Source organism: Cataglyphis hispanica, chromosome 13 (assembly GCF_021464435.1).
Source record: "Cataglyphis hispanica isolate Lineage 1 chromosome 13, ULB_Chis1_1.0, whole genome shotgun sequence".
NCBI lineage: Eukaryota > Metazoa > Arthropoda > Insecta > Hymenoptera > Formicidae > Cataglyphis > Cataglyphis hispanica.
In genome coordinates this window covers 2,122,511-2,144,600 of record NC_065966.1, presented here as the reverse complement: position 1 = coordinate 2,144,600, position 22,090 = coordinate 2,122,511, and the positions used below count along the sequence as shown (strand labels likewise).

The following is a 22,090-nucleotide window of genomic DNA, read 5'->3' as shown; positions in this document are numbered from 1 at the left end:
TAATACAATTTTTTTTCTGCTTACAACGCGGAGATAAAATGATAAAATTGGATTTGAATATCGAGCATCCCTTTGTGAACCTCGTTGTTTTTCTCAAAATGAAGAAAGTAGTACTGTCACTCGACGATGTTTGACACGAGATGCGTTTCCCACGTGCGTTTCATTCTCTTTGCTAGTTTTCTCTCTCTCTCTCTCTCTCTCTTGCTCTCTCGCTCTTTGCGAAATTGCGGGTGGTCGTTAAGCCCGCGACCGCTCGTTTATATTTACCTACCTACGGCGCGCGGCATCTCACGCTTTATTCGTGCCACCTGTTATTCTGCCGCATTTCGGCCGCTCAACAGAAAGAGTCGTGCATTCCCGGCATTCTCGACGCGTTCGTAACACGGAATTTCTAAGAGAGAGGGAGAGAGAGAGAGAGAGAGAGAGAGAGGGGCGCATATCTATACCTATCTACCTATCCCGGTGGAACGTGTATGTGTGTGGTTGCATATGTGGGTGTCACATTGTCGACGCTCAATGCTAAATGCGAACTTGTCGTGGCGCCAAGTAAGGCCAATTGCTGCATAATACCCGAAGCTGGGAGCCGTTCGTTACCGACATAATGGCCGGTGCTCGCTATCCCATCGACGACACTCGTTTTCGCCGATTGTCACGACGGTGAAAATTGCGGCTGGGAGGAAGTTTATTTGCATTCCCGCGCGGTGCAAATGTGATAAACGCTCGCTACGAAATTTAAATAGACGTTTATGGAAAATAATATTTCATGTTTGTTATCTCTCAAAGACTCGACAAGATTGCAATATTACTATTACAATATTATTATCGCTGATTAATTAATCGGATTCCTTCTCTTTCTCTTTTATGAATATATAAAAAAAAGAAACATTTAAAAAATATTTTATATTTTATTACCTGTTGCGAATGCAATTTTTTCCGGAAACAAGTTGCAAAAAAAAAAGCGAGAAAGCTTCTCTTTTTTTCATTTTTTTTTTTCTTTTGATGTAGCGGTAATACATTTCGCGCATAGTTCTTGTTTTATCGAACTTTCACGCAGTTGACGATAAAGTTGCAGAACTTATCCCTACGAGCTTTATAGAATATCTGAGAATTTTTCTTGTCAGTAATCGATATCTTCCCCAACGAACAAAGCGTCAGATGTAAGATACATATTCGTGCGGTAATATTGAACGAATACAGGAAGTTGATACCGAGTTGCGCGTTCGATGACAAGATATAGACGGTGTGCGCGTCCGATATACATATGTGTATGTGTGTGCGTAGAATTGTCCCGTCCAACTCACGGAAGTCGAGGCATCTATGTTCATTGCCGCGGCTATGTCCACACACAGTTTAGTTCATTGTACTTGCTAGACTTTAGCAACCGCGGCTGCAATAGTGCACGAGTATAGACGTTCAACAACCCGTGCGTCCAATGTAACGAACTTCAATAATTGTAATGCAGATTCTGCATGTTAGATTGTCGCTATGGAACAATATTATTGGTATATTTCAATTTTAAATGCCATAGCGAGTCATTGCATCCAATGTCGGCTTGGAAATGCGCAATAATAATGTACTAACATTATTTTAATGAAAAGCAATAACATATATTTTGTGTTAAATGTAGATGTAAAAATATTATTTATAGAAAATATCTCGCAACAAATATATAATGTTTTTTTTTTTTTTTCAAATAAAGCTTTATTTTTTATTTTTCAAATTTTTATAACTAAAATTTTTCTCAAAAATAAATCCTTGTTTGAAATTTTTTTTTTTTTAATTATTGGCTTATTTTTTATATAAAATCATAACTTTTTCTTGTTATATCATCAGTTACAAAACTCGGTATATGTACACCATATATATATATATTTAACAGAAATAGAGAGAGAGAAAGAGGAAATAGCAGAAGAACCTTAATCAAGCGCGCTTGTCGCCATTAATAAAGTGTATCGACTCGGATATATAGCGACAAGAATGGATATATGTATATACGCGTCCACCGATTTAATTGATCGAATCGTATCGAGCGGATCGTGAAGTGAAACATACATATCACGTTGCATTCGCGCACAATTTCGATCGGAAATTCTGATCCCTGCTCGGTCGCGCGCGCACGATAATAAAGCCGCTGATTGCGAAATCAAATTAAATTGCGCACAAGCGTAATTCGATCGTTTAATCTAACCTGAAGGCGCTGCGGATACGAGCGAATTTCATGAGAGCGAATTTATCGTGACTTTATGTTTTCATTTAAGCGCGCGCACTAACCTGATCAATTTGCGGCTAATAACTACAAGTGTAATTTTATCAATCTTTTTTTGGGGGGAATTTTTTGATATATTAATCTCGATCGTATAAATAAAACTGAAAAACTGAAATTGATTCTAATAATTTTTTTTTATCTTAACTTTTTACATAGAAGCCGGAAAATATAATAAATTTGAAATTTTTTTTTTACGCGACGAAATCGCTATTATCTTGTAATATTAATTCTATTAGCGAGCATTAATTTTTTTTAACATTATAAAAATGAGCGTGGATTTCTTTGTCATTCATCCTGTATATATGTTCGCAATAACACAAGAATCGCTTACAATCTCCGATAGAAAGACCCCGCTTGGACCGACAACAAAGGATCAATTAAAAACTCTTTTCGTTGAAAGAGATCATTTTGCCTTTCTTTGCGAAAACCGCGATTCTAAAGCTAAAGATTTTTATCCCTTTTCCCTTTCCCTTTCCCATTATAAGTCGATCCATAATCTTCTTTTCACTTCTTATCTCCCTTTCTCTTTGTCTCTTTGTTTCTCTCTTACTCTGACAGATATCTCTCTTGAATGTTAGATACGTCGGTTTCTTTACGAGAAAATTCAAGACGTTTTCTCTTTGTGAAGTGCATCTTAACTTTTCACGAGTCGCCTGTAACTTTATAATTTTCGCTTCAAGAGTGCTCGTAATCTACGATAGGCTCTTATTCCTGGTCTCATTCCGATATATGATTTTGCGCATTTCCCGCTCGTTATATGTAAAAACATTATATGTTTTTCTGCTTTCGATCATATCAATCATCGCACAACTATTGAAAAAAATATAATATTCTAAGATAGCTTTCTAATTCGTCGAGACGTTTATTTAACTCTATTTTGTATATGCGTGTCTGTTCTGTTCGTGCGTATCCTTATACACATTTATTTATACACATTTACTGTGTTTCAAATAAAATCCTACATATCTTAATTAAACAGAGACAAAAAGATATCCATTTTTTTAAATATGAAGAATTATATACCTGCCTTTTAAAGGATTATTATATTTTAAAAGCATAAAAAAAAATGAATTAAATATCCCTAAATATAATAATGTATGTGCAAATATATATTATATATAATTATTATTGATTGATTTTATATATATATATATATAACTTAAATTATAATATAAAATAATTCCACATAGTTAGTAGAATATTAAATCAAATATTTCCGCGGTTTTCCCAATTTTATAGCATGATTATCGCAGTTTTTATCTGAGTTACAAAACAGTGATGATTTTCGCCACCCTTGAGAACATCAATACCCAGAGACCCTTGTTAAATCCAAATTCACTGACACCTATGCTCTGCCCTCAATTTCGTCAAACTCGCAATTTAACCTCTATTTCCACAAACGAGTTTCGATAAAGTCCTATTCTAAGGGCGGATTCTGAAAGATATTCGCTTGTCTTGCGTGGAGTGCATAATAATGTCTCCAAGGGAGCGTATCGAGCCGCTTTGTAGCTCGTTAATATCCTCTCAATATCCCCTCATCTCATCTCGATATTTGCGTTAAATGAAATGAATAAAGCGTTTGCGATAAGCATCAAAACTGCCCGTAGATTTCGCACTGATAAAATTGCAATATTCAATATTATCGATAAGCAAGAATGTTTATAGATGCAAAATTCAAATGATAGTATACAAAAGCTTTAAGATCATTGATTAATAGAAAGTTTCAGAATAAAATTGGTTTAATTCATAATTAGCGAAACGAGAATACTATGACAAGTTTCTCCTCGCGATGATCGAGCTTCTAGTGAAATTTAAAGGCGATATTTTCCCTCGAAACATACACAGAGGCGTTTGTCAAATTTTTTTTTAGCACAGTACATCATCAGAGACAACTACCATTAATCTTTAGCGTACTAGACGCAACAATACCATACTCGAAATGGACTACTCGTTTGTATTTGAACGCGGAAAGTGCTGAAAAGCTTGAGAATGCAATCGTTAATCTTAAATTATAATTCACATGCAATATATTGACGTATACACTATATATAAACAAAAGAAAAATCGTTTCAGATAATTCAAATAAATAATCAATGTCGAATTTTTTAATTCCTTTCTAGCTTTCTCATCAGAAGATAATTTTAAGGCAAATCGGATAGCATTTTCTGTCAAAGCGTGTTCACCTGCGTTATTTCACGAGTCACGACCCTAATCATTTCTTGTCCCAATTATACTTTTCTTTTAAGCCGTCAGTTATCTTTCGCCGATTGTATTTTTTATTGTTGTATCAAGAGAGCAGCCATCCCAGAATGAAAAAGGACATTAGGGCTTTAAATTGCTCTGACTGCATTAGATAATCCCGAGGAAAGAGGATATTCCTTTCTCTCTTTTTTCACCGAGATTTTCTCAGCCGAAGAAAATCATAGAAATTGTCGAAGGCTTAAATGGCAATGTATGCAAATGTTCTACAGCTTGATGAAAACAGATTATTTCCATGAAAGAGCGTGCAGCTGATTCGGAAATACGTGTAATACACAAGAATCTGCAGCAAAACACAAAGAAAAATAATTCCGTCCTTCTAAATCCGATGAGGAATAATAATTTTTAATAGATTTTTACAAATTCATGATAATTTATTTGAGATAAATACACGAGATTTTTTTTTTTTAATAACAACAATACAGAGAAGCTAATCAAATCCGACTTGGCGCGAAATCTTTCGTACCGGCTCCCTTATTTCCCTGCGCGCTTCTTTTCATTAAAATTTCGATCTTTGTGAGCTATTTCTAAACGGTTACGCTAAGAATTAATATCTTCTTGCCCGGCAGATTAAACAATAAAATTTCTCAGAGCCTTTGACAGTCACGACATTGCTAGCGTTTTTGTTTGCAAAAATTTCAAGAAGTCGCAGTCATAGATGAATTGGCTGACCCGTGTTTACTAGGAGAATAATTATTTAATTACTATATTGAGTACGTAAACGTAAACTTTATTGCAGACATAAAATATCCCATGATTTATTTTCCAAATATAATATATTTTATACTGGAGATCAAAAGCGATGTAAAGAATATCAGTTATGCATCGAGATTTTTCGATTTTATGTAATAACCAAAATTAAAAAAAAAAAAAAAAGATTGATCATATCGATATGATATAATATCACTACATATATTATTCGATACATGTATAAAAAAGATCTCTACACGTTTTTCTATCGTTATATATATATATATTCTATCGAATATTATATATAATCTATGGAAATATAAAATATTTTTTCTTTGTAATATTTTTAAACTTTTATTTTCTGATATAAACGTTTAGTAACAACAACGTCAGTATATAATCAAATATAAAAATACCATAACATGATATTTTTATATAACAATGAAAATACGTAATGATCTTCTCACATTTCTGTAGTATGAGAAATGAAAATTACTGTGTGAAATTATATCATATTTCAATTCTCTCTCTCTCTCTCTTATTGTTAGAAGATAATAGCATGATTATGTAACTGTAAACTCTCGAATTTATGTACGTTATTTCTATTTTGTAATTTCTTTTATATATTAAAAATACATTAAAAATCTGTTTAATAATATTGACATTTCATAAAACACTAATAATAATACCAATATTATCGAAAAGTTATGCATATTATGAAAATTTCGGTTACATATATTTGACATTTCCAAATTATATAAACTATCTTACATTTAGATTCCGTGTAATGCATTGTGTAATGAGATTTTACAAATGTGTCTAATTGCGAGTATAGAATTTAATTTCGATGCAAAAGTACCTTGTGCAAGATTAAATTTCGTTAAGCGAAAGGTTCATTCATTTCTCTCCCTTGTGTCAGTCCTAAACAATCGACTTTGTGCAGTGGTCACGCGACGGCTAGCAATCCCTATTAGATTAAAAATAGATTGCGATTGATTTCAAATGGCGTGAGGCTTTTGCGGAGTCGGAGTGAGCGAACGAACGTGCGAGCGAGGGAGCCGTACTTCGTTCGCTGTCAGATTAGAGGTGCCTGACCCAACGAGGGAACGTACTACTTCCCGCAAGGCATGTACTCGTCCGCGTCCAAAGAAGTTTCCCATCATTTAAACGTGCTTGTCAGTCTGCAAGCTCAAATACTAAGAATGACAACTCGACATTGTCACGAAGAATGAGTTTCGTCAAATCCTTTTTTTATTCAGATATTATGCGACCATTCAAAGCTTTCGATGTAAAATATTATTATATTCTTATAAATATATTTCTTTTATTATTAAAGTTTTTTTGTATAAAAGATATTGATTTTTAATCTGTCATGCGTTATCGCGAAATAATAGATATATTACCACAATTCTCGATGGTTGACCCTTTATGTTTGTCATAAGTTAATAAAAGCGCGATGGAGAATGAAAAGTGGACGGGAGAAATGACCGGATAAATACGCGGGCAAAAGAGAGAGAGGGGAAAAAGGAAGATGTAACGCGCTCGTGCTTGCATTGTGTGTGCTTGCTGTGAGATATAAATATATGGCAGCTGCCCACGAGAAAATTCAGCTTTTCTCTCTTTCCTCTGTCAGACCGTCACATATCAGGCTCGTTCCAGCCTTTATCCGCCAACTCTCTCCCTTGGGACCATCGAATCTCTTTCGTTCTTATTATTTTCATCCTCTTTCGAAAGTGATACACGCTTGGAGAACCTCTTCCCGCGTAATACAAAGGCCATCGCATTTAGAGATTGAAATTTATAATTGAAAATATTTTTTTATCGCAAAAAAAAGATTTTATTATTGCTTGTAAAATCTATTCGGCGAACGTGCACGTGTAGTGACACGCATGTAGATATTGAAAAAAAATAAACTAAATTTTTAATTAACAAATAATTTGAAATAGAATAAAATAATGTAATAAGAAAATATAAAAACATAGTAAACGATTAATGCTAATGAAAAATGAAAGATCGACAAAAGATTAATGTAGCTTTTTCGGATGATTTATGAAAATTTCTTGAAATCAATAAGATATCGTGCGCGCCAAAAGATTGGACGACCCTTTCTCTCTCTCTCTCTCTCTCTCTCTCTCTCTCTCTCTCTCTCTCTCTCTCTCTCTCTCTCTCTCTCTGACGCAGGTCTCGAGAACTATTTCTGGCTTACTGTTATAAGTATATCCGATTCTGTACATAGCCGTTGGCGTAACATTATCATGAGCAAAGCTCATTGTTCCGCTGCAAAATTTCAGCGTGTAGATTCTGTAGAGTGGACATAAATAAAGAATACAACCGTGTATTTACATGTGTTGAAATCTCTAACTTTACGCTTTATTGTTGACGCGTGCAAAAAATTAAAGAGACAAAAATCTGTTTGTATACACAGTAATACGGATATAAATAAAATATAAACATATAAACTATATATAATTGCATTAATTTCTTTTATTTCTTAAGCAAAATAAAAACTCGATGCATTTATCAAGATATGAATTGCTGAGGAAGATGATATAAAAATTATAACAAATCAATTTAAATTGAACGATTGTGGAGGCTCACAAATGTAAAATATCACTCGAATCCGTATTTAAATAATTATGCCGGCTACATATATCTGATAAATTAAATTTCTTGAAAGAGATCTTACTTCTTCATCTATCTGTTGAATTAAACATTTACGCGCTCTAACGTCAATAACTTTCTTCATTCGCGTAACACACATAAAGTTTGTGCTGCGTGGCATTTAGTAATTATTCAAAATATATATTTATTTCATGAATATTAAATAGATATCGACCAAAGTTGTAATGCAACTCAAAGACCTATTTAAACGCGAAACATATACATATATGTATATATAAAAATTTGTAGAAAATTTACAAATTATTATTTAACAGAATATTAATGCTAATTTAAAGCTAAATTAAGCAAGAATGTATTGCCGTTAGGATTTTGTTATTAATAGTTAAGTTTTGCAATCAATCGATTAGACAATAAATAGTACTGATTGTTTCACCAATCGAATCGATAATTAATCACAAATTGCAAGATGCAGATAACGATATTGACGTCGTTCCAAACCACATCCCGGCCCACTTCATAGATATAATTAAATCAACCCAAAGCTCTATTCCTTTGCGAGAAATTAATTACTACTTGCATTGTGTCGCAAATATTCACATGATGTATTCGAATCAGTTATTGGTATTCAGCTTCCGATAACGGTATATCGCGATAAAAACGAGCAATCAGAATCGAAGGGTCTCCACCGGATAGACGTTACAATTACCTCTCATTTTAGGGCTATCGTGAGAGAGAGAGAGAGAGAGAGAGAGAGAGAGAGAGAAAGAGAGAAAGAGAAAGAGAGAGGGTCGAGAGGTCGGTGGTAGGTAAGCACGTTGATTAGCCGATAATTGTGTTTTCCTTGTCACTGGAACGACCCCGCGTTTTCCGCGTGCCAGCGATATTACTCGATCGAATGTGAAATCGATCGTTATTCTTATGGATCTCGGCCCATACTCGTACTCGCGTATGAGTTGGTTTCAATCGTCCCTGTTGATCGCGATCGCGCTGAATCAACAAACGGATGTTTCGTTTGTCTTCGATTACACGAACCAGGCTTTTGTAAATATTCCCGTGATTCGTGTAGCCGTACAGTAATATTTCATTTTCCAACTTTTGTTGTCGGAAATCTTCAACAATTCTCGAAGTAACGACTCATAAACGAGCAAACTAACAGATTCTACTAAATTAATAATCGCTATTAATTATATATCAAGTGTTTCTTCTTGAAAAGAATATTTCTCCTTCCAAAATTGCAAATAAAAAAATAAAAAAAGAGAAAAAACAAAATAATATCTTGCCGAAATATAATTTTTGCAAAGAAATTCCATTTAAAATTTAATTTATTATAATTATTATTTAATTAAACATTTAATTGGAGACGCCTAATTCAAAGCTTTTTGCATTGAAAATATCCGAGAAAGAATGAACCCTGACAATTAGATCCATGATCATCGGACGTAGAGAGATCGTCGGAGACTGACAAGTTCAGAGATTGCGTTGAATGTATCAGTGTCCAGAGAAATCGCGGTAATCTACTGAATTCGTCCGACGAGATCAACGTCTCGGATTACGCAAATTTATTCACCGCCAACGAATTCGCTTAGCACTGTTCCGGTGACAAAAAGAGAAAGAGAGAGAGAGAGAGATGCTATTATGACGATAACCTTTCGATGGAATGCGCGCCATAAAATCGATTGCAGTAACATTCATTTCCACTTACCGGATATACGCGCGGCCTTTCCTCTCTGGCGGAATTTCTCCTTTTATTCTTTTCTGAATATTACGCAAAACTTTTCCTGCCATATCAAACTATATCGTATAATAAAATATGGGAGAAATTTTGATGACTATGATTCCAAATGGACGATATAATTTGAGAGAAGGAGGGGGATTATAATGATTATTATATTAATGAATATATATACATATACATTCGAAATAGTTATAACTGCGGTTGGCCACTTTTGTTTGTATCGGATAACAATTGCTAACATGCTGCATACATCGCGTGCGCGCGATATATTATTTAATCCATAATTTGCCGGTTAATTTATTAAATTCTAAATGAATTTATGCCATATAAAAGATGACTTGTGTAACCAAAATCGTTCTCTAATAATTTTATAATTGCATAACGTTGCAATACTTGATGTATTTAAATTTGATCAGTGATTGTAAAATGGCACGCAATATTTCAAAATTAAAATACAATGGAATTTTTATTATTCGAACATCATTGGACAGAACATTCGGATATCAGAACAATCATCGAGAAAGATATTCACATATGTGTCAGTTTACTCAAGTTTCATATGCGCACTTAAATGATTAAAATAATTACAGATTACTACAGAAATTAAGCAGCGAGTATAAAGAGGAAAAAAATGTGTCTCTCTGTGAATAACATTCTTAATTATTCTGAAATACTTTATAAAAAGAGATCGTAGATAGTATAAAGGACAGAAAGAAAGCAGTTCTCTACTGAAATGAAATTATATTAAAAAATATATATATAAACTAGAACTTCAAAAGACCGGAAAAGTAAAAAGGAGGGTGAAAAAAACTATTAAATTATTATTATAATTTTGCTATACGCATGCTCATTAACAAATTATATACATATATTTCGCAATAAATAAATTTTCTTTATAATTTTTTTTTTAGAAAGAAAAACATGATCGTTCGATTATCCGGAAAGATCAATTATCTAAACACTTTGTCCTCCGATTAATTCGAATAATAGAAGTTCTATTGTATTTCAAAATTACGTCCTTACGTGTCCTTCATTCCTTATCTTTTTTTTTTAATTGTTTCCGGAATAATATGAAATAATACGACAGGAATAAAAACGCGACATTAGCATATCTATCTTTCTTTTTTACTTTTTCCGATGTTATCGCCTTCGGATTGCATGAAAATAATAACGGGTGTACTATTTTTCGTGTTTTCTCTCTCTTTCTTGCGACACGCGAATATTTTCGCGGAATAGTTCGAGTCGGCTACTCAAAATTTGGCGCGTCTCCAAAACAATGATCACAATAACAGCGATGTACAGCAAGAGTGTTCGATTTAGGCCAACACTTTGTCTTCGAATCTTTCAACCGAGTTTCTTCGCACGTGAGCTGATACATCCTCACGATACGAGGGCTTCTTCAAATCACGTCGTTTGCGACGCGACAGAGAGAGAAATATCGATCCGCGACATGTATACGCAATCGACGATGGCCGGTAGATAAAAACCACATGTGGCTAAACGGACGCCCGTTGACCCATTTGCAGCTGGAACCTCGCGTTTCGCATATGAATTGTAATCGTGATATGTAGCGTGAATTATGCAAACAATCGCGGTGAGACGGTAGTTAGCTCCTTTTCGCATCTCAGATACCAATACACGCGATCAAGAGAGCGTGACGTTAGAGACGGATTACAAGGCAAGCGTTGATCGCGTTGCAAATTACGTGCGCGATGTATCAAGTGAACTGTTTATTCAGAAGGCGGTACACGTCCATTTTTAATTAAATTTGCATTCCTGCCTCCTTATCTTACGCTCTCAATGAAATAATTTGCTAATCAAAGTGTCTGTTAATTAACCAACATTCGTATAATTACTTTAAAGCAGAATATATATTATTAAGTTTACAACAATCAGCTGCAATCTTCTTTGAACGCGGTATTCAAGTAAATCAAAATAAATGGTGGTATCGTGGAAATTGGACTCACCTAAAATATGGAATTTCATTCTCAAGTTGTTTTTGTGTAAGTAGTATGTTTTCAAGCGTATAGCAGCGCATAAAGTTCTCTCAAGTACGTCGCTTTTACCGAAAAAAAAAAAATTTTACAACCGCAGTGGCGGTTCTATCTGAGAAAACCCGCGTGGAGAGAGAAACTAAGGTGAATAAATTACTGTACAAAAGTACTGCGAGTGTATGCGTTTCCTTCCCGTGACAGTAGCCGTTGAAATATGGCTAGCGTCAATGTCGGAAATTGTTTTTGCCGATTTTCAACCGCACTGTTCGCCAGCAAACGAAACGTTCCTTTTACGACGATCGCTTCGCGAAATTGAAATTGCGAGAGAAAAAGAGAAATCGCCAAGAGTACTTTTAATTACAATAAAAATTCGACTAAAAAAATCTGGCACTGGAAATAGCTAAAAATAATTCCAATCGCGTGGCACTTGAAAAAATCTCGAATCGTTTCGAAGATCTCACGTCAGCAACTCCCAAAGGGTTGAGAACGATACACCAATACTTCCTTCGTTTATCGAGATCTCGATAGTTGCTATATCTCGTGTACCGCGCGGTTATGCCCCGCGAATAATAGCTTCTCCTCATTTTGATAATAATGCGTCACGTTGTCTTTGAAGGAAACGACTTCCATCTCCCTTTCGGTTTAGCGAAGTCCCAAGGGTAAGTGCGACCGTGTACCTCGTCGCTGCGCTGATCGATTGGCAACGGAACTTGGAAAAGCGTCGCTTCAACGATTTCAGCGACCCTCCTCCGAGTCGCTTCCTCTTTTGCCTCCCCGAATCGATCCATCTCCTACCGACCTTCTCCTCCTCCTCTTCCTTCTCTCGACAGAAATCCTCCTCCTGACTCTGGCGGCCACTTGTCGCCGTTTATTTCCGCGCCGCCCTCAGAAATTTATTAAATAGATAGAAAAAAATGAGAGAGAGAGAGAGAAAGATTGAGGGAGGAAGAGAGAGAGAGAGAGAGAGAGAGGCAAAACTGTTTCACCTCTCGGTACGCACCAAAGATGACTTTATTGTTACTGGAGGATTGGGATTTATGGACAGCCAGCAAAGCTTGACCATTTATAATTGATGAGCCCGAAAAGGAAGCTAAGTTTTAGAAGCTAAGTAAAATTTTTCAGAAAAGAATTTGATCCCTTCTGTCCGTCAGCATTAGAGAAAATTGACTATAACAGATTGACTTGCTAAATAATTTAGAACTTAGATAATGCACACTTAGGGGTGATGTGTATTATTGTTTCGTGGAAATTTAATACAGAGTATGACAGCATTTTTTTTCTTTTCAAAAGAGCATATCCATTAATCCTCGAAAGGCAAATACTGAGTCATTTGCTCAATCGCGTATACATTTCCAGAGCACTAGTTTTCATTCTGATCATATCATATTTCTAACGTAAATTTTGTAAAAAAATGTACGATATTAATACATATAATCGTTATATATCTATAAAAAGAAAAAAAATCTATATTTGAGAATATTTTATGGATATTAAGATTATAATAAAACAAATTTAATGAAATAAGAATTATGCCTGTCATATAAACTTGTACATTGCTTGCCGTAACGCAACATATGTATTTATGTCAAAAATGCAATTTAAATTCAGTTGCAGCATTCAGCGTCGCGATTTCGCGTCCCTAGTTTGCGCTAAAGTTTCGCGCGAGGGCGAGATCACGAACAGCCTGGATGAAGTTTTCGACGTCGCAAATATACTCGAAAGTTAGCGCGGAATCCAAACCTTTCCTGTAATTTTGCGATTTAATAGCCGTTGAGACGCCGGATGATGAAACGGCGAGAGTCGCGATGTTCCGTGATCCTCTTTACAGTCGGGAAATTCGATTGGGCGCTCGCCGGGAAAATTGCAAAGTTGAAGAAAAACCTCGGAGAATGCGCTATCCGCCCGCCCCCTCTTTTTCCCTTCCCTCTCGGCATTCTACGAATATCTTTTAGCACCCGCGCTTCATCCCCTATGTCGTTCCGTCTATATTTTCCGATGAGAGGAAAACATTTCCTCTCGGTGGAAATAGGTTTCAACTAAAGGACTCCGCTTTAGTACATCCCTTCCCGATACGGAGCTTTCTTCCCCTTGTCGCTTCTCGCCGGACGATCACTTTCTCTGGTTTTATGCAAGCTTTGAAGCTCTCACGTAGCGAGAGAACGATTGATCACGGCTTAGCCCCCGAGTGCTCTTTTCACAACGGCGTAGATGTTAAAAAGCGGATCGAGCAGGCGTTCTCTTTTTATGTTAATCATTTCCATCTCGCCCTTGAAAAATTTGTTACTCGAAAGAGACTGTAGAAAGAAATGTGTACATGCATTGTAGTTTTCTTTCTCTCTCTCTCTCGAATAATATTTCTGCAATATCATATGATCACGATTTTGCTTTAAAATTATTTTAAAAATTATTACATGCTCATTCGTTTTCAAGAGAAAATACACTAATTTACAATGTTAATTCTTTTACTGCATTTTTTAAATTTGATAACAATACAAATTATTATAATTAATAATAAAAGTATTTTATATTAATTATAATGCAAAATATATAAATGGCACGGAAAATAATGCGCGATTAATCATTTGTGAATTATAAAAATAATAAGATTTTAATAAGCAATCTCAATATACGAATTATAAATTAATTTAATCCACAAATAATCATACAAATGTATATCAGCGTCTGAACGTCGTAGATCTATTATCTTCAACGTCACGCTTCTCTTGGGATCTTATCCACCCTATACATTCAATCTATTTGAGAATAAAATCGTGTGTATTTTCTCACCTGATGGCATCCCTCTATTTCGCATTGAAAACACTCGATCTTATTTTCCACCTGTTCCTTCTTATTTCCCACTCGAGTTACTTGAGTTATCTCGAAATGCCCAGACGCAACACGGTCGCGAAACCGGAAAAACGATTCGAAATATTGATATGCAAAGATGCGAAATATAATTGTAACTGTATATCATCGTTGATATTCTAATTCTTTTTTTTTTCATATTATTCTATCGCATAAATCATACCGTCGAAACAAGTCTTCCCTGAAAAATGAATAGCAGCGCAATTTCGATTTATTTTGTATTCAAGTTGTCTCTACGATATTGATGTTGATGTTATGCACCGCCATTGTATGCGAAGATTCTACGTTTTCCCGCATACTTTGTGCGTTATCGGTAGCTGTTATAAAGGAAGGAACGTAGAGGCAAGATCGACAGACAACGTCGAATGTCCATCGTTTTATCTCGACGACGAGCGCATTACGGGAGAACGATCCCGCACGGGATCGTATTCGGTCGTCGCGACTTTAACTCTCGCGACGGGTATTGAATTAATTGCCGAGCGTCCTTTCCCCGGACGGTTAATTGCACGGGGAAGCACGTGCGGTAAACTCGTTTGACGTAGATAAATTTTAACTCGTTGACGCGGCTGGTTAAGGAACTATCCTCTTCTTGCGAGGATATAATTATCTGTCATCGGAGATTATCGCGTTGACATTTCAAGTCATTTGCTTATTGCTTCAACATATCTTGAACGGCTAAGTAAAATATGAAAAAAATTCACACGCTGATTTTTATCTTCGTCTTTGACATTCCCGCGCATATGTTTAAATTAATTTTTTTTCTTAAATTTTCATTAAGTATCTCATTGTATTAATTTTCTCCGAAATTTTATATAAATACACTCTATCAAATAAAAAATTTAATATCATGAAACCATTGCCATTATTCGCCCATCGCTGATTTCAACATGTGCGAGAGAAATGTTTTATTCATGTTCGGTTAACCCTCCACTGTATATATAGTTTGTGATTATACAATAGCAGCTTTCGCTGTTGCTAAAAAAATCTTAAGATTTTAAATTTTCGTCCATGTACAAATTTATGTGATGTATACGTGTAAAAATTATTATTTTATTTTTCAACATAAAATTAAAACGGACAAGATCTATACATAAGATAAATATATTTTCTTATGTATTCTAATTTAAAAAAATTTTTTTTTCTATAGAGTGTGTCGTTACAAATGGTAAACAGTCTTTGAATGTTTGGAATCGAATCTCTATGGTTATCGCACGGAATCTGACAGAGTATCTGAACGATGCTCCACACAAAGAAAAATCGGGGAAAAAAGACTTCGCCGAGCAGTAAAATTTGAATATATTCGATATCCACCGCAGATTCCTTCGGACTCTATCGCGTACATTTTGAATGCCAAGCGATATTCAAAGACTATCTTCCCGACCTGTTTATATTACATGTATCGCGCCTCAAGTATCACAAACTGAAAGACATACATACCGAAGGATTGCTGAAAATGTATCCGAATCCCCGAGATTGATCTTCCGCAGTTTGGTGCGTCCTTTACTCCTCTCTCTCTCTTTTTGGCTTTTTCATCACATCACTGTTTAACATGGCACAAGATCGAGAGACGACACACAGTTTGTAGAAACGATTGCGAATCGCGAACTATTTTTACGTCGTTATTTGACAAAATGCTCCTTAAATATCACCTCGATGGCCATCCGGATTATACAATGTATGTTCGCAAGTGTATGTATACATACATACATACACTAGTACGCAGGTAGGCAGGCGGGACAATGATACTGTTTACATCGCCTGCCGACCTTTGTCAACGTACGCGCTTAATCACTACTGACTCTACTGAGTTGACTCCCTAGGCAGATATAGCGAACAATCATGTAAACAATACTAATTCGTACGTGTATCAGTGTGTTATTGTAAATAAGGCAGAGTCCGATAGATCGATTTTTTCCCCGATAAACAGCCGGTATAAATCGAGGTATGCAAATGATATTTAAGGAGCATTTTCTCAAATGACGACATAAGAATAATTCGCGATTTGCAATCATTTCTGCAACCCGTCTCTTAATTTTATCTTTTGTACCGTTGAATGATGATGTGTTAAAACAAAGAGAGAGAGAGAGAGAGGAATAAAGTATGCACGTTTAATTTGAAATATTGATGCAAACGCAGGCAATTATTGCGATTATGTAATTGCAAATTTATTGATAATTTTATATTTATTTCAGAAATTAATCATAATATATTCTTTAAAAAATTACGTTTTCATTGTTATATTAAATATTAAGAATTTAATTATTGCTGTTATCGATAACAATTACTTCAAGATCTTCCTGTGGATTAAATGAAATATTGAAAGATGAGATATAATCTTTTATGCAGTTTTATCATTAAGAGAATAAAGAGCATATATAATTTTTCTCAAAGAACAAAATTCCTGAAGTAAAAGTTCATTAACAATTTTAGAAAAAATATTTTTCACAAGAACCAAAAATTATATATTACTTATTTAGAATTTAATAGTTGTATTTATTGTCTTATAATAATTAATTGTCGACATCTTTCTCTGGATTGAAAATATTTCATATATATATATATATATATATATATATATATATATATATATATATCCCCCTTTCCCCTCTCTCACTCTTTCTTTTTCTCTTTCTTTATATAATGCCTTGGGCAAAAAAATTCTTTCAATTCTTTGAAAGAAATCGACTATCAAAGCAATAGTGAAATTTGTAAATTGAAAATAGTTTTTTTTTGTAGATAAAAAGAGCGATAAAATAAAGAATATTTTTTGAAAACAAATTTGTGATCGTAAATGCGTTTGTCGAACGAAAAATATTCGATGGTTTGGCGAGCAAAAATGTTACACAACATGAAACATCAATGGATTCGTGCAACGTGCTCGACACCAGATTGTATTCGATTACAAACTGACGTATAAAGGATTGGCTTGAATTAGAAGCGAGCGCTAATACGTGGATTCTCAACAAATATTCGCGCGGCCGCGCGTGTCGATCATCACTATTTGTTCGATGATAAAAGCGATCCGATCTCCGGAATATTGATTATCGATTCATCGCCCTCGACAAAGATCCGATCCACTCGTTCGCATTGCCGAGAATTATCTCACGTAAATACGCGCAATCCGATCGTACGAAAAACAGGATCCAGAAGTCCGGCCTAATTTCGGTCAAAATTATCGTGCTCACAATGCACTCGTCACATTAATTTACGCGAAATGTTAGCGATCGATATCGTTATAAGTTTCTGACAATCGCGAAACGTTACATCATTATAAATTCAGTCCGATTCCTTGTGAGAAAAATTATCTACGTTGCTTCTCTTCGATGAGAACCGAAATAGGTGTGAAATTGATTTAACAGAGTATATCCGCAACTTTTTGCAATTTCGGGCGATCCCGATAACGTACTTTATCCCGTCTCGACTCGTGATACCGGACAAGAAAGGGTTAAGGGTCATCGGCGACACACAGGAGGGCGATTTTTCTTTCTCGAAACTAGGCGGCGAAATTCGATCGATGGAGAACACGAAATAAATTCGATTGCTCAACCAAGGCTCACATACGGAACGGTGAGTAAGTCCTCGTCGGCACCTTGGAACATTTCAGAGTGGACCGGACCGCGGTCCTTTTCTGTCTCTACTAAATGTAGGACATCGATTTTGGCCGTTCCACGAATCGGGGAATAACTTTGGCCATGCCGAAATCACGCTCCCACGAAAAATTCGTCCAATTTACTGGCAGAAATATTTTATTCGCACTTGCCGAATATGGGCGCAATGTTTATTCTTACATAACACGGTTAATATCACACGGCTGCATTGCATTGTTTTGAATTTTCTAAAAAAGGACATACAAATTTAAAGAGAATGTAATAGAGATCTTATATTTTAATACGAAATTTATAGATTTTAGATTGTAGTAGATGGGGCCATTTATAAAGATAATTTTGCATTATCAAAAAAACACGCATCTCGCTGTTAAACAAACTCGCAAACTTTTTTATTCGCACGTAAATCTTCGCGCTTCTATAGAATTCTACGAGGATTTTCGATTTGTGGATCGCGGGGAGAACTAGAGATATAGAACGAGCCAGCTCTACACGCTTTATCGGAAAAACGCCTGACGCAAAAATTTATAATGCGGCTACTTTGCCGCTGGTAAATTTATCGCCATTCCCTTTCCCATATATTGGTTCGCATATGTACAGCGCATCGCTCCACGTTCCACAAGTTTAAGCGAGGAGACGACGATTTAAAGAACAAACGTGTCTGACGGTGCATTGGGTTTAAACGAGCTTGAGAATTTAAAGCTGCTTTCTCTATGGCTCGGTGATATCGCATTTAAGAATGACCGTTCCTATAGGAGCTTTGCCGAGAACATACCGGGAACTTAGATTGTACTGGAAGCCTCCAGGAGCCTTAAGCTCAAGGAGCAATACAATCTATTTCATTGATAAGTAAAAAATATGATTACTTCGATCCGAGATAAAATTTTGCTCCTATTTTAAACCTCTATTTTTTTGACGTTTATGGATGCTAAACGATTTAGATAGGTTTCATTTATATAAAAATTTTATTGTAGCAAACTTTTATTTTGTAATAAACTTAAATAAGCAATAAAAGAACGAGTTTTTCACTTGTTAGAAGTTTAAAAAAAGAGTTTTCGGCAAAGCTGTAGATTCAAAATAATTTCAAAATAGAATGATCGCTTAAAATATCAAAGTAAATGTTAAATTGAAATTGAAAGTAAATGAAAAATTTTATTTTGGAAATATATTAAAAATTCACGTAATTTTAATTATCAAAATCTATAAATTTCAAATATTTATTTTTATAAAATTTTTTAAAATATAATTTTTTTAAAATAATTTTATAAACCAAGACCTCAAAATTGTACCAAATTTTTTTCATATTTTTCTTATTATTATTAAATACGCACACATGCATTCGACATAATACAAAGTAGGAATTTAATAAATTTCCCGACATCACTCATTTCTTTTTGAACATTTTGTACTCTCTTTATACTCAACCATAATATACAACGTTAAATATACAAAATTGTGTAAAAGATGCGCGTTTGAGTTGTGCAAACTTGCGTATATTTAATATTACAGTTTTATTTCTTTCTTCCCTTCTCCCTCTTTCTCTCTCTCTCTCTCTCTTTTTAATTTGCAAAAATCATGCGTAAAGTTATCGCAATAATTTTGCAAAAATTTCGAGACGATATATGCATCTGATTATCGTGTTACGCATCGCAATCGCATTTAGTATATACACGACGCAGTATTTCTACATCCCTGGAACTTAGTCTAGGCCCATTAATCATCGCCTACAATGCGTGTCATTAGGCTAAACGGTGTCCCCATGCCGATATTAAGTACCCCTCGGGTAATAATAATCGAGCATTCTCTCATCGCATCGGTCCTTGCGGAGTTTCAACGTAGGTATCGATTAGGTAACGTCTCTCCGAGGAGACCGTGTCGTGCAATTAAAATTTTACAGATCCATTTATAAACGACGAGAGCTCCAAATTCGTTTGTTCGCGAGATAAAGAGAAAGGAAAATACCAGGATAAAAAAAAAAAAAATGAAATCACATAACGACGCGCGGTAAATTTTTCTAACGACAAGTCCACGGGGCGTTATCAATCCTCTGAGGATTCTCGAGGGAGCTAATGCATCAAAATGAAAAAAAAAAAAGAAGGACCAAGCGATACGTGCTGCGGTCTCTATTTATGTGATTCTGCTTCCTTTGACATTTTTTTCTACACGTAACAAGCATGCATAACAAGAATATACGCATAAAGAAGCGATAATGATCCCTCTGAACTTATCTCGATTGTAGATAAACATATTCTTGCGACATTCTAATGGCTAAAGGTAAAACAACACGTGCTTCTTCTTGAGCAGCAATTAATATCTCGATATCATTTGTCACACCGACTTGAAAGCAAGATTTAACTCGTTAACTGTTTCCTGGGCAAGGAACGTTCGCCGTCTTGCTGTCGCCCGGAAAACGAGGGATTCTACTCGAGTATAAATGAACCGGCGGAATAATAGAGGAAAGAGAGAGAGAGAGAGAGAGAACAGAATCTATCTGTCTCTCCTTTCTCAGAGTTAAATGCACAATGAGTTCTCTTTTTCTTGCCTCTTTCTCTTTGCGGTAAGAAAGAGAGACCGGAATAAAGGAGAAAAGGATGATCTTAAAGGAAATCAGCCACTAGTGCCTCTATTTTCGGATTCTTTCTCATAATTCGACCGCGACAAAGGAAAGGAGAATATCCACCCGGAGGCGTTATCGTTCCTCGCCGACCGACTGGATCCGACAACTTCGACGATTTGTTTTCGCCCAGTGACTCCGATTTAGACTTCAAGCCGAACTATATACGTTACTCTTCCTGTAACGTTAATGCATTACTCCATTTATTAACTATCTTGTTATCAAGCTCCACGGACTTTGTTTTGGCTTTCTATGCAGTTACAATTTCGAACTGTGTTCACTGAATGGCATTTGGGTTGCGGTTAAACAGAGAAAGTAATAGGATTCTTGCGCATCGTGATTAAAGTATATAGTATAATTTGAAAATGTAAATATATATCATAAATATTTGTTTCAAATTATGATTGTATATAAAACAAATGAAATAAACAATTCAGTATACATTCCAAATTGAAGATTCCGGTCTTGTTTAAATTTTATACATAATATAATTCATTTTTCTCTCCCTATCTCTATTTCCGCCGCTTTTTTTACTCTTCAATCGCAGTGTTGAAGAGGAATCTATTAATTTGCATTGAATAACGAGAATCACTTGAATAAAAGATAAAAAAAAAATGTATTTATACTTCAATATATTTTTATGCAATTTCTACAACACATGATCCTCCAAGTGACATAAATAATTTCGCGATCGCGTGACTCCTAATTGTAATTTACAGTACAATTTTTGAGCAAACAATTTATTATTCTTTACCCTAATATAAGTACGTGATTGTCGTCAAGAATGACTTGACTATTTTTCGAGAAGGTAGATTTTGTTTCCTCGAGTAAGAAGCTGCGACCGCGTTACAAAGAATACGTATTATATTAAAAGTGGGTCGAGATGTCGCGGACTTTGCCAGCCACAGCTCTTTCGACACCATCGGTTTTCGGTAGATCTCCTCTTGTTTACGGAATTTTGAACTGAAATTTTCACGAACTCATTACCGCGAATGTTTGCGCTGCCGGTGGTTAAATTTGCTCTTGACGTTCTGCTTAACTCATTATTAACGTGCGTTAACAACACACACGTGCACGATGCGAAGCATCGTTGACATAAGTGTCTCGTGAATTCTAAAATGCGCATATTAACAACTTGATTATTTTAATATCACAACTGCTTCTTTGTTCGTATATACTTTTTGTGTACAGTCTCGAATGTCGTATTAATTATTAATTGTTTTCATGTTAATCTTTTTTGTAGTTGATAATTATTTAATGATAATTTTATGACAATCATTTAGCTTTTAATTTTAATTTTTTATATCGTCATGCAAAGTATTTTATACAAAATATAAAATTCTAATAATGAAAAATGAATATATGGTAACTTATTTACCTTCATAAAAAATATATCATGTTAAACGTAAAAAATTTTTTAATTGGCTTTTATTAGATACT

General features: G+C 35.0%; 2 protein-coding genes across 3 annotated transcripts in view; one reads left to right on the top strand and one right to left on the bottom strand.

The window, feature by feature from the left end:
• LOC126853899 (spermatogenesis-defective protein 39 homolog) overlaps window positions 1-22,090 on the bottom strand; it is an 84,491-nt gene that overhangs the window by 32,233 nt on the left and 30,168 nt on the right. The window contains exon 1 of one of the 2 annotated variants that reach the window (XM_050600022.1): window positions 15,869-16,198. The exons of the other annotated variant lie outside the window; for it this stretch is intronic. The gene's annotated coding sequence lies outside the window, so the exon portion shown is untranslated. Of the gene's footprint in view, window positions 1-15,868; window positions 16,199-22,090 lie in introns of those variants that run through there. 2 annotated transcript variants of the gene reach the window in all.
• LOC126853896 (receptor-type tyrosine-protein phosphatase kappa) overlaps window positions 1-22,090 on the top strand; it is a 61,452-nt gene that overhangs the window by 19,154 nt on the left and 20,208 nt on the right. The gene's annotated exons all lie outside the window — the stretch shown is intronic.